The sequence below is a fragment of the Artemia franciscana genome, unplaced genomic scaffold (genome assembly GCF_032884065.1).
Source record: "Artemia franciscana unplaced genomic scaffold, ASM3288406v1 Scaffold_253, whole genome shotgun sequence".
NCBI lineage: Eukaryota > Metazoa > Arthropoda > Branchiopoda > Anostraca > Artemiidae > Artemia > Artemia franciscana.
In genome coordinates, this window is record NW_027063379.1 from 1,356,335 (window position 1) to 1,371,042 (window position 14,708).

At 38.0% G+C, this 14,708-nt stretch overlaps 1 long non-coding RNA gene across 4 annotated transcripts in view; it reads left to right on the forward strand.

The window, feature by feature from the left end:
* Positions 1-1,540: 1,540 nt before the first annotated feature.
* Positions 1,541-14,708, forward strand: part of LOC136042950 (uncharacterized) — an 86,004-nt gene continuing 72,836 nt past the window's right edge. For 2 of the 4 annotated variants that reach the window (XR_010621508.1, XR_010621507.1), the window contains exons 1-3: positions 1,569-1,609; positions 11,163-11,322; positions 14,572-14,685. This is a non-coding gene — a long non-coding RNA (uncharacterized LOC136042950). Of the gene's footprint in view, positions 1,610-11,162; positions 11,323-14,571; positions 14,686-14,708 lie in introns of all 4 variants that reach the window. The other 2 variants (XR_010621506.1, XR_010621509.1) reach the window with 2 other exon arrangements.

A 14,708-nucleotide genomic window follows, 5' to 3' on the forward strand; every position in this document is an offset into this window, starting at 1 on the left:
GACACCATCAGAAAGTTCGATCTGTCACCCAAAAATTGTGGTTTAGTACCATCCCCCCTCCGATTTTAATTGCCACCAATAGAACTAGGACACAGGAAACAATATATTGTATTAAGATGTTATAAGGCTCAATTCAAAGCTACTTATTTTTCAGTTTACTTATTGTAGAGTTATTGCAGAAGAGGGCATTCAAAGCCAAATCATCAAGTGAGAAAATTTTAAGATCTAGGTCACAAGATTGTTATAAATTTTTACCATACAATAAACTTGTGACTTGAAAAAACAAATAATCAAACTAAATAAAATTTAAAAGACGATTCAGTCTATTTGTTATGCTGTGCCTCTTGGCATTTGCAATAGAGCTTGGGTTCTTTTAACAATTTCATAGAAGAAATTCTCACTTGCTCAGAAATATCAAAGGTAAATGCTCCAAAGTCTCATTTTATGACAAACACTGGATTTTTAAATGCTAATTTAAGGAAAGGTTGGATGAAATTGAAAAGAGAAATTACGAAAAAACTAGTTGTATATTCATCAGTCTCATTGCTTTTGTAAGTTGGAAAAGGTTTTTATAAATATTATTGTCAGTATTTTTACCCAAAAAATAAGCAGAGTTGAAATTTAAAATGAAAAACAACTTTTTTTATTAAAACCTTTTATGGTTTATTCAACATATTTAAAAACTATTAAAAACAAACTCGTTCGTGAAACTATTCTTTTTTAAATTTTTTAGAAAGGTGAAATAGCATTGAAAAATTATTTACTTTCATAACCAGTAAATAACTATTAAGAGGTCTTATATTTTATTTTCCAAACACCCCTTTCAGTTTTCTATTTCTATATTTTGTTGTGCCGGTTTTGGGTTTTCAAAAAATCACTATTTTTCTAAATACTCCTAACACAGGCAAATATCGGGAGCTAGTTTGTCAATAATACGTTGCAAAACCACGAGACAGGTTGTGGGTTGTGAGCTATTTCCCACGAATAAAAAAAAAAGACGAAATGAAAACTGCTTGAAACAAGTCCCTTCGAAGAACTAAACTAACCCACTGACTGCAATAGTGTCTTGTAATCTGGGTTCCTTTTCAAACGAGTCCTTGTTTAGCAAAACCCCATGTATCCGAACCCTTTAACCAGAACCATCTCTTTTAAGTCAATCCCCATTTAACATAACCCCAATTTAGCTAAGCCTTCAAATAAATCAACTTCGATTACAGTCATACCCATTACAATTCACACTTCCTCAACTTAAGTTAGGTTGAGTTACCTAAACTGGGGCTCAGTTAAATGGGGATTAATTTAAGGTAAAGTTAAACAGGATTTAGTTTTAAAATGGGTTGTGTTGCACGGAGATTGTGATACATAGGAGTTGAGTTAAATATATTGGATGGAAAGGGACTTAGTTAAGCACACATCGAATGGAGCTCCTTCGAGTGATGCTTGACTAATAGACCTGAAAATCAAGTGTGAAGTTGGCTCTTAATTTTCTGATTTTTGATGACACCTATATAGAATTAACTTTATAATGTTTTCAGAAAGAAAGGAAGATAATGTATTTGGCTTTTTATCCTAGGCTGATCTGTACTGTTATCGAGTTTCAATATGAAAAGTAGCTTTAAAAGCCCATTTTTCATTTTCTATGGGCAGACTATAATGTTCCTAATAAAATGTATTTCTTGATTAAGTTCTAGGCTAGCATAAATTAATAGATGTTAATTAGTTAATAAAGTAGACTAGGTCTATCTGGTAGAACTCTAGTTTAAAGGTTCCTTGCTGGCTTAGAAATTAGGTGAATGAATTTAAGGCCAAGAATATGCCCGGGAAGGTATTTTTAATCTACAGAATCAAAACTTTTATTATATCCTGCGTTTCAAAGATTAAATAGGCCACATGTCAGAATGATGCCTAGCCTACCTGAATTTTGAAGAAAAAACTTTTGGGTAAAATTCTAGTTAATTGACTTCTTGCTATCTCAGAAAGGGTTTAGGTTAGGAGAATGAAACTTTCAGGGATATATCTTCAGACTAAAGTATGTCCTGGGAAGGTATTATGAAGCAACTACCTCCACTCCTCCCTCTAGAGGGCCCTGACCTTTGATGACCTTTAGAAATATGTATGTTATTAAAGTGAAACCTTGCAAAATAGATCTTCTGCTTAATTGAAATACAACAAAATTGTTTTCAGCTTCATAACTTTGCTCAATTCCATTTTATAAGGTTTTAAAGATATGCAAATACATTTCCTAAATTTTGAAAAAACACATTGATATGGCTCAAAATTCTACTCAAATAACAGGAATTGCATTTTCAGAACTAAAGGCAGAGAAAAAGCAACTAGTAACTGAAAATTAAGGTAAAATGTTGTTGTGTCAAAATTTCAATAAGTATAGACCTGTCATGTAGGCAAATTTCAGGGCCCTCTAGAGGGAGAAGGAGTGGAGGTGGGTACCTTAAAATACCTTCCTTGGACATACTTTTGCCTGTAGACCCATCCCTGAAAGTTTCATTTTCCTAACCTAAACCCTTTCTAAGATAGCAAAAAGTCAATTAACTAGAATTTTACCAACTTTTGTCTTCTTTTTTCTGTTTCAATCTTTGCTAAATTTTTCTGTTTTAGTCATAGCTAGCCTAAATCTATAGCCTACACCTAATTGAAATTTGATCTTAAATTCAAGTTTTACATTCATTGAAATTTCAAATGGAATTCATCCTCCTTCCCTAATGGTTAAATACAGGCTACAGCCCAAATTGTAGCCTAAATATATATGAAAACTTTGGTTCTTTTGGCAGACTATTAACCAATATGATATAAAATGAAAAGTATAAAAAATTTAATGCACCAATAGGCTATTTTTCATCTTGGTAGAATTTTTCTCCATTTAAGGGGTGGTTTTCTAAATAAAAAAGAGATAATTTTCTAGTTTATCTACTTTTGATATCTTTGTAAGATGTTTGATTAGGAAAATGAACCTTTCAATAATGAAACCATGGCCAAAAATAAACACTTGGATGGTATTGTCAAGCCTCCATGTTAACCATCTTCTGATTTCTAAGTCTTAGAAATTTGCTTACTTAACAAGCTACTTAACCTATTAAAATTTTAACTAGCCTACTCAACTAATTGACATTTTGACAACAAAAATTTAACCTTAATTTTCAGTTATAATTTATGTTTAACCCACTAAAATACAAGATGAAAAGAGTAAATAAAAGATAATGAAAGAAAAATAACACATCTATATGAGAGATAAAATATATACAACACAGCCATAACTTATCTAAAAAAGGAATCTCTAAAAAATCAACACAATTACAAAGTGAAAACTAACAAATAAATAAACAAACTAAATAGTGGAATGGGCCAAGAGAATCAACATAATTCACTTTAAATTTTGAGCCTAACTTCTGCAAAGAAGTAATAATGACAAGTCCCAAAATACCAAATAGTTTTCTTGTTCCTACAAGACTGGGGTAAATAAAGCCAAAACTTACAATGACAGAAATATAATATACACAATTTAGCCCAATTCTTTTATTTTCAGTATAGGTGAAATACCAGACAGGAAAAGTATTGAATGATTACAAAAGCTACTATATAGTAATGCAAGCAATTTTTGAGAATAATGACAACAATTAGCCACTATTTTACCATAACCTACTTTAAGTTTTTTTTTTTAACATCCCATACAATATTGGTCCTAAAAGCTAATAGATTCAAAAAAATATGAATGCCTAACCACTGCAATTCAGAGACACAACAGACAGAGAAGTTAGAACATGGAAGACAAATTAGCATAGACCTTGCATTAAAGACTAGGTATTCACGAATATCAATATTCAATGACAGACTTTGGAAATACTGTGAAATAGATGAAACAGAATTCAAGAGCCTAGATCTAGAACAGCTTAAACAAAATATATCATCTGCAAATGCAATATAGGCAAAATTTCCAAAATTAAAAGAAAATAATTCTGGAATAAAAATGTATAATTCTGGGTAGAATAATGTGTATACAAATACTGAAAAGATATGGTGAAAGAACACCATCTTGACACACTCCAGAATGGATTGGAATAGTCCCATAAAAAATAGAGTGAAACTTTAACAATACATGGGAATTCCTATACCAAAACTAAAGTACCCAAAAAGTTGTATGCAATGAGAAGGTTTGATTAATTCAGTTTATTTAGAAGCCAACCAACTTACAGTAAAACATGACACACATAAACAGCGAGTAAAGCTTTACAGGCAGCACAAAAGGCAATAACAAAAAAACAAGCATATAGCATCTTCCTTTGCATAAACAACAAAAATAGCAAAATTCTTCTGAAATATTGTAATAACAAACCATTATTATGTCTCTCACACATCATTTTGTGATTCACAGATCAAAAGTTTGTCTTGGTTTTATGGGCCTTCCATATCTTAACAGGCATGGACCAAGTAGAGCCCTGCTTGTATTGGTATTCTTGTTATTGTTCTTTGGAGCTGGATTCAGAGTTGCAAACAGTGTGGCTGGGACATCACTAGTTTTGTCAACTCTAAACCTTATTGGGGTAGTAATGGGTGGCCTGGTTGCGTATGGCCTTTTAGGGGACTCTGTATCCTCAAGTAATGGATCTGGTGCAATAGGCTGGTTCTCATCTGGGACTACTACCAGTTCGTGTGGAATGTTGATTTGGTTTCTGTTGGAGTACTGAATCTGGGTTTTAAATGCACACAATTTCTTCTTTAAGTACTTTTGTTTTCAGCTTGTACAAAGTAAGATCTAGGCTCAGGCATTGACAGAACTGTCCCCTTCTTCCACTGTTTTTCTTGTATTGACAGTTTCATCCAAACTGTTTGTTTGGGCTTTTCTCAGGTAAGTCTCCTGCATGCTGGTTATAGTGAGTTTTTTTCCTATATGCAGAATATTGACTTGCTGTGCTTGAAGCTCTGCTTATTAACGTGCATGCCCGTGCTTATAATTATTTGCTTGCTTATATTATTGCTTGCTTATATATGTTCTTGTTGTAGGTGCTTGCTTGGGTTTCCATTGAACCATTAAACTAAAACTGAAGATATTGCATGGTGTCAGAAGTAAAACAGTAAACATGGACAGCACACCACATCCGTCCTTGGACTGGTCATCGACGAACCTAAAATCAGCCTGGAAAAGGTTCAGACAACACTGTGAATTAATGTTCTCCGGACCACTGGAAGGCAAATCCCAGGCTGTCCAGTGTTCGTATCTATTGATATGGGTTGGTGATAAAGGAAGAGACATTTTCAGCACATGGACTCTAACAGATGCCGAGACAAACAGGGTTCAAACGTACCTTAATAAATTCGGAGCCCATGTTGAACCCATATCAAACCCCATAGTGACAAGATTTACTTTCCACAAGCGAGACCAAGGTAACGAAAACATTGAACAATATGTGACCGACCTCAAGTTAATTGCTAATGACTGTGACTTTGGTACCAGCAGAGATTACCTGATAAGAGATCGTCTTGTCTTTGGAGTTAAGAGTGACAGGATTAGAGAGAAATTGCTAAGTGAAGGAGGGACATTAACCCTTGCCAGAGCAATAGAGATTTGCCGTGTCATCAAATCAGTACAGGAAACCCAAGCGCAAATGACAGCTGCTAATAAGACTTCAGTGCCCATGATGAAACAAGAGATAGATGCCCTGAAGAAACAGTACAACAACAAGGAATGCTATTTCTGTGGTGCACCTTATACCAAGAATCATAACTGCCCAGCCAGGGGCAAAACATGTTCAAAATGCAACAAACTGAATCACTTTGCCAAAGTATGTAAAAGCAAAGGTGTGAATGAAATAAGCCAACAAGAAGCAGGAACAAGTGCAAGTGAGTTCATGATTGAAACTGTCAACAGCATGCCAGTGAAACATACAGATGGGCCAGATGCTGTAATAAGAATTGTTGACCAGAAACTAGACTTAGTCTTCAAAATAGACACAGGAGCTGAAGCAAATGTTCTTCCGGTCAGCAACTATAATAGCATGGTACCTAAACCTCGTTTGCAACCAACAAAAGACATTCTAACAAGCTACTCCGGAGAAAGATTACAGGTTTTGGGGTTTGTAGAGCTATGCATCTGCTACAAGGAAGGTGAGAAACAGGTTCACCAGTTTCATGTGGTCAACACTGACCGCAAGCCAATCCTTAGCAGAAAGACAAGTCAGAATATGAAATTGATCAAATTCATTCTGAATGTACAGAACGAACCTGCAACCTCAATGAAACCCGAAACGGCCAGAATACTGGAGGAATATGAAGATGTTTTTGAAGGTGTAGGAAAACTCCCAGGGAAGTGTAAAATCCACTTGAAAGAAGGAGCTGTACCAACAGTACAACCACCAAAAAGAGTTCCATTCGCCCTACAAGAAAAACTCAAAGAAGAACTTGATTGCCTTGAAGTCATGGGCATCATTGAGAAGACAACTACACCAACTGAATGGGTAAACTCAATCGTAGTCGTCCAAAAACCAAATGGATCTCTTAGGATTTGTTTAGATCCTGTCGGCCTAAACAAATGGGTGCAGCGTCCTTACCACCCAATACCATCGTTTGATGATATAGCAGCAAAATGTTCAGGATCTAATACATTTTTTAAATTGGACGCAAGACAAGGATACTGGTCCATGGAACTAGATGAGGAGTCATCCCTCCTAACCACCTTTAGCACTACATTTGGTAGATATCGCTGGAAGCGATACCCATTTGGAGTCAAATCAGCACAGGACGAGTTCCAACGGAAGATGGAGGAAGTCTTTGAAGGACTCGACATTGGACTCATAATAGATGACATTGCTGGAACAGCAGCAAATACAGAAGATCATGATGCTAAGTTGAGGCTGGTATTACAGCGAGCCAGAGAAAAGGGAGTAAGGTTCAACCGAGATAAATGTATTTTTGATGCTCTAAGCATTCCATACTTTGGGCACTTGCTGACCACTGAAGGGATCAAAGCAGATCCAGAGAAGACAAAGGCAATTGCGAACATGCCAGCACCAGAATCACACGAACAGCTACAGGTGCTCCTAGGCATGTACAATTATTTAGCAAGATACATCCCAAACCTCTCCACTCTAAACCACCCTCTCCGTGAACTGTCTAAATCCAAAACTTACGACTGGACAACCCAGCATGAGAATGCGAGGAAGCAAATCCAAGCATCAATCTGTAAAAACCTCTCATACTTTGACCATAAGAGCAGAAACGTAGAAGTCATAGTGGACGCCTCTCAACATGGGCTAGGGGCCCAACTAGTCGTCGACAACAAAACAGTTGCCTTTGGATCCCGGTCCCTCAGCGGAGCAGAAAAACGGTATTCGCAAATTGAGAAAGAAATGCTAGCCGTAACATACGCTTGCAAACACTTCCGCCAATACATATACGGTAGAACAACCACTGTAACCACCGACCACAAGCCTCTTGAGTCAATACTTAAGAAGCCCATATCCAAGGCTCCACCACGACTTCAAAGAATGATGATAGCAGTTCAGAACTATGACATACAAGTCATATATCGCCCAGGCTCCGAGATTCCGGTTGCAGATGCCCTTTCTAGATTACACTTGTCCGAAACAGATCCAGACACACAGCATGACTCCGAATTTGCAGTACTCAGCTTTTTCAGATCTGTCCCAATTCGCGACAACAAAATCCAACAAATCATAGAGCAAACAAGGATTGACCAGAACCTACAAGTGCTGGTCAAGACCATCGCTGAGGGATGGCCCGATCATCGCCATGAATGCAACACTGCAATACTCAAGTTTTGGAATCACAGAGATGAACTAACATACATGGATGGCGTGATTCTGAAGGGCGACAGAATCATAATCCCAGAAACACTGCAGAATGACATTTTAAACCAACTACATGCTTCCCATCTAGGAATGGTCAAAACCAAAGAACGAGCCAGGATGGTAATGTTCTGGCCAAACATTACAAAAGATATTGAGAACATGATTGGCAGCTGTAGTACTTGTTGTACTATGGCACAAAACCAAGCCAAAGAGACTATGATGACATCTGAAATCCCCACACATCCATATGAACATGTTGGAACGGATATTTTCGAATTCATGGGAGTTCAGTATTTAGTCACTGCTGACTATTACAGCAGGTTCATAGAAGTCGATAAGCTAACAACAAGCACGTCACAGCAAGTGATCACCAAGCTGAAAGCCCACTTCGCCAGACACGGAATCCCGAAAACACTGACGTCAGACAACGGGACTCAGTTTTCATCGAAGGAATTCAGAGATTTTATTGACAAATGGAGCATTGACCACAAAACGTCAAGCCCAAACTACCCACAGTCAAATGGATTTAGCGAAAAAACGGTACAGACGGCAAAAAGGATCATGTCCAAAGCCGTAGAACACCAGTCCGATCCGTACTTAGCCATGCTGGAGTACCGTAACACACCAGTCGATGGGCTAGCCTCACCAGCACAGTTGCTGATGAGCCGACAACTCAGATCCGTTTTACCCGTTCTTCCCAGACACTTAAATTCCAAGGTCATCCCACCCTCATCTTTCCAACAAGCCAGAGAAAGACAACAGAAATTACAAACGGAGTCGTATAATAGACACTCAAGGGACCTAAAACCACTGCTCAAGGATCAGACTGTGTGGGTGAAGCTCGACCACAATGCTAGGTGGCAGAAAGCACTGATACTGGAAAAATACGAAAATGCGCCACGATCCTACATTCTTCAAACAGAGAATGGAAAGGTCTACAGACGGAACAGGCGACAGATCAGAGAGAGAAACCAAAGTATGTCCACCGAGCCGCAATTTGAAGCAACGTCCCCGGAACCCAGTATACCTGGAGATCAATCCCACGTATCTCCTCGAGCCCAAATAGGAATTGAACATCCACATAGCGTCCCCTCAAGTCCCACAAATTTCCCAACGCCACCTCGTGCTACAACTACACCCGCCGAAAGATTTGCTACACCACTAGCAGATACTGCCACTGCAGAGTCTCCTTCACGATCCCCTTCGCACCTAACCCAACGACCAAGACAGCCGCTAAGTGGCACCACGCGTTCTGGGCGAATTACGAAGCCACCCACCAGGCTCAACCTTTGATGTTATCAACAAAAGAAGGAGGATGCAGAATATTGACTTGCTGTGCTTGAAGCTCTGCTTATTAACGTGCATGCCCGTGCTTATAATTATTTGCTTGCTTATATTATTGCTTGCTTATATATGTTCTTGTTGTAGGTGCTTGCTTGGGTTTCCATTGAACCATTAAACTAAAACTGAAGATATTGCACTATACTGATTTCTTTCATGAACCCTGATGATCTCTTTTCTTGGTATTACCTTGGGATGCAGCTGAATGGTTGGTAGAATTGACCTTGGAGTCCTGCTTATGAGCTGTTGTGCTCGTGATGCAGATCCACTGATAGGAGTACTCATGTACTCTAGGAGACCAAGATATGGATCTGCCTTGGAGTCAACTGTCTTCTGTATGATTCTTTTTGCCATGTCTACTGCGTTTTCTATGTGTCCATTTGACTTTGGGAAATTTGGGCTTGATGTACAGAGCTGTATGTCATACAGTTGCAGAAATGTAATGAACTCACTGGATGAGAACTGTGGTCCATTGTTTGACCAGATCTTCAAAGGTATGCCATATCTGGCAAAATGGGACTTGAGTTTGGTGATGATTACCAATGAGGTTTTGCAGTTCAGCTTGTCAATCTCTTTGAGAAATGGCTATAGTAATTGCTAGTAATAAGGTAATTTCTTCCCTCCAACTGATAGAGGTCAATACCAATGATTTCCCATGAGCCTTGAGATAGTGGGGGGGGGGGATAACATTGTCTCTTTGGTATTGCTTGGTCTGTATTTCCCACAAGATTCACAGCTTTTTAAACCTTTCTATTTTCTGGTTCATTCCAGGCCAGAATTTCAGTTTTATTAGATTTTCAGTTTTATTACATTGTCTGACCGGATTTCATTACAGATTGTGCTTTCCATTTGGTTTTTTCCATTCCCATGTGGGGTACATGCAGGTGCTGTAGAATGTTTGGCTGGATGGTTGAAGCAATGACAATTTGGCCAGCCTTCAATATGATGCCATTGACAACTGCTAGCTCTTCTCTGAAATTCTAGTACAGAATAATGGATCTTGGACAAGACTTCCTGACAGCAGGCCACCCTTCCTGGATAGCCTTGGTGAGGGTTTGCATTACTGAATCTTGCAGATTTTCTTTTCAGATTTGCTCCATTTTTTTATTGCTGACCAGAATATGTTTAACAAATGAGTTCACATGAAATTCTATCTCATTTTGAAATTCGTCATTTTCTTCAGATGGGTGCAGACTTGACAGGGCATCAGCTTCCAGGATGTCTTTGCCTATAATGCTGTGAACCTCCAAATCATAGGCCTGTATCTGATAAATCATCCTTTGCAACCTTGGTGGTGCCTGAGAGTAGCACTGTTTCATCTCATTCAATGCTTTTGTGGCAAATGCTACTATCTTTCCATGAGTTAGGAGTTCTGCCCCAAGGCCGTGCTTTGATGCATCTGTTTTTAGTTCCACTTCTTTGCTTTGAGCATCAAATGCTTCTAGGTTATGACAAATAGAAACCTTGATCTTTTCCATCTCTGATTTGTGAACATCTGTCCACTGGACTGTAGCCTGCTTTCCTAACTCTGAATGAGTAGTTTAAGGCAGAGAGATTTGGAGCATAATAGGATAGAAAATTGACCAATCCTAAGAACATCATGAGCTCTTCCTTGCTTGTTGGATACAGCATGTCCTTTATAGTTTGAAATTTCCTTGGATCAGGTTTTATACATTCAGCTGTGATGATTTGGCAAAAATAAGGGATAGTTGGAGCACTGAATATACATTTTTCAAGGTTGAATTTTATTCCTTCCTTTCTGGCCCTCTCCAGCGCGTATATAAGGTTCCTATCATGCTTGTCATTCCGTTGTGACCATGGAGCTGTGCAGCTACATCTTCAAAAGTTGGCATGGGGTAATAGGGTCGTTATATAGCGTTATTTAGATCCTTGGATCTAAACACAAACACAGAGAACCGTTTTTTTTTTCAACAGTGACAATTGAGTTTACCCACCCCATTGGGGTTGTGACCTTTTGTATAATTCCCTGTTTTTTTCCAGCTGTTCTAACTCACTTTCCAGCTTGTCATGAAGGGCAAATGGTTTGCATCTCACTGGATGTACTGTTGGCACAGCGCCTGGCTTCAGATGTATGGTGCATGCACCTGCAATAAAAAATGACACACATAAACAGCAAGCAAAGCATTACTGGCGATCCAAGGTAAGCACAAAAGCTAATAACAAAAAAACACTGTCAAAAGCTTTAGACAGGTCCAGGGCACAAACATGGACTTCAAAGCCACTGGCTTAAGCCTTTCAAAAGACAGAAGTTAAAACATAGTGGGCTGCTGGCGACCAATATGCCCTCTAAATCCAAACTGATTTTGACTGTTATCCATAATTTCTGTTACAAAAGGTAACAAAACATACTAAAAATATTTGCTAACATTATGGGTCTATAAGAATCACAACTTAAAGGATCCTTTTTGTGATTTATCACTAAGGTTCCTGCACTGCTTAGAAAGGAGCCAGGCACCAGAGAAGATGCCAAGCACATTTGTAAAAGCAGCTGCTGGCGGAACACTAAATCTTGCTACTCTGTTTGGAAGTGGGAGACAGCAATACCATTATGATCATTAGGTTGTGATTTAATTTGTTTAATACTTTTATGCACTTGTTCCCAGGAGACTAGGATTATATGCTTCTGTTTCAGCTTCAAGGGAACTAAATCACTAAGGAGATACAAGAAACAAGAGTGTATAGCATAGTTAATAAATGTGAAAATACTAGAATAGTGCTTAATCCAAGAATCCACAGGAATTGCATCGCCAGAAGCTTAGGGTTCCAGCTTAGAGGAATTGATCACTTGTCTCAGTTGAGAAGCAGTTTTGGGAAATTACCGGCCATTATACCATACACTATGCAGATACTCCTTGAATTCTTCTTTGGTCTTCTTTTTAATATCAAAACCATGGCCAACATTTGAGCAGCCGAAGGCAATCCAGATAGGAAGTCCTAACTTCACTCTATTTTTAATGCCTTTTAATTTGGGGACGTATTTCAAATGGGACTACAAGTTTTTAAATAAACTTGGACACAAGTGATAGCAGTAGCTTCTACTTGTTTTAAACAGGCAACAATTTGAAGGTAATGTGTGCTTTACAGGGAGTGAGCGTTTGGTAAATAAACACTTGTGCACAGCAAGCTGAATGGGATTTAAATATTTTAGAGGAGAGCAGCAAGGGTAGAAATGTATAATGGTAAGTCAATTTTCCTCCATTGACTTCTATAACATCATTTCTTATCAAGCTGGCTGCCAATTATGGGCAACTGTGATATTGAGAAAGAAATGGAGACACTTCAGGATATTGGGAGATCGTTGTAATCATGCTCATCCACATGTACATCCAAGGAAGGCACTGTGAGTTCCACTATTATGATTGTATGTGTGTCTAGCAAGTTTTAGGGCAATGCAAAAACCAACAAGTAAAGACTCTAAAATAAGTTCAGTGTGGCTTGACTTATGACGATGACCAATAACTTATTGAGGAATATCAAAATAAATAATCGCAAAATATATAAAACTAAATTAAAATGAGTGTTGAAATATTGTCAGAATGATTTCCTGCATTGCTGTGTTGCTCCAGGGCTGTATGGCTGTAGCTTGTTGTGGTGCCAGGTGTTGTGCTTGTTTTGTTTGGTGGTAGGATATCGTGATGCTTCTGTGATGAGAGAAAGCCATATCCGAAGCCCATTAGAAGTTCGTGCCTCCTTGTTTCAAGCGTTGTTAGACCTGATAGAACAAGACATTCTTCATAAGGTAGCAGTGTATCCCCCAAAATCACTTGCAATGCACGCTTTTTTATTCCCTCAAGTTTGTTAGGTTGATCTTTTGTGACACCAGCGTGCCAGAATGGGCAGGCATATTCTACAATTGGTCTCATGTGAGTTTTGTAGTAAGTAAGCATTGCGTCTTTGCAAGACCTTAGTAGAGGGATAATTTGGGAAATTAAATGATTTTTATGGTCGTCCCGTGTCAATCTATTCTTAAAAATGACACCCAAAATTCTCGTTTTCTGAACTACTAGTATCAGGTAAATCTGGTATTCTATGCTTTAAAAATGAAATCCTAATTATTTCTGATTTGTTCTATTTATGGTGAGTTTTTTTGCTGAAAAATCTTGCTCCAGTCTTGTTACCATTTCCTGTAGGTCTAGGATTTCGTTCTGCATCTGTAGCGAACTTTGTGCGATCTTTGTGCCATGTAGTCATCATGTTGCAAAGTAACAAGAATAGGGTAGGACCTAGCTTAGTTCCCTGAGGTATACCAAATGTTAGGGTCGTTGTATTTGGCGGATTGTTTTTGTATTTGGTCTTCTGTTTTCGTTCAGATAGGAAACTTTCAACTATCTTGATCAAAAAAGGGTGAAAACCTTCCTTGCATTTTAATATCTCCTCATGACTAGAGGTATCAAAAGCCTTCCTGACATCTGCGTTCACCATTGTTTCAAAAAATTTTACAAGGTAGTGGCTTGTACTACACCCCTGTTGGAAGCCGTATTGTCTGGTGTCTGTTATTTCGCTGAGACCTTGTAGTTGCCATTTGCTAAAAAAAAGTTTCATGAACTTTTGAAAATAATGGAATTAGAGAAATTGGTCGCATATTGCCCAGTTCTTTGGGGTTCATGACTTTTGGGACGTGATTCATTGCATAAATCACAGTTGAAGTTGCCCATTAGAACCCAATTGTATCCTTGACTTTCAATATTTTTCATCAGACTGCTGAGAGAGGAGCACACAGTTGCAAATTTTGTTAGAGAAGAGCCAAAAAATTATCAGCGGCACAAGTGGTACAATACAGGAGAGAGGGGTAAGGATTGTTTAACTAGGCATTCAAGTCCACCCAAGAGTCTTCCTCTAGTTTTAAGAGGTTTTGGCAGGGTGTGTCTTTTGTAGATACATGGGAATCAGCACATCTTGGACATTTTATAGCTTGGTCATATTTTTATTCTTAGTTTCTAATTTAACATCAGCATTTTTGTGTGTTGTGAGGTTTATTGCCAGACATACTAAAGCACAGTAAGGACTTGTATGCATATCAAAACGTCTAGGAACGTCTACAAGTAACATTCGTTTTTGATCGTAGCAATGTCTGTGCATTTACATCAAACAGATTGATTACTCTTATTGCATTTCGCTGCTTTCGCAACCCTGAAACGATATGATTTAAAATGATAACTTTAATGGCATGCAAAATTTGACATAGAATTTTTTCAAATAGAATTTATTCTGCTGTAATTTGGAATATTTCCCTAGAACATTGCAACGATGAGAAATATTTTGTTGTTTACTGTGGAAAACACAACCCAAAGGAAAATTCATTCTCCAATCATTTTAGTATGGAGTAAAATAAATTTAGCTGTACTATCTTAAAGACTAACCATCAAAATTACCTCTTTCATTATTTCAGGACCCAAAGGTAGCGGCAACGGGTAACCTGAAGTATCTGTAGGTTATGGAACGACCAGCGGAAGGTACTCTTGATTTGCCTTTGTTATAAAATCAACAGATACGAACAAGCAAGGTATGTCTTTGTATTTTAAGAGA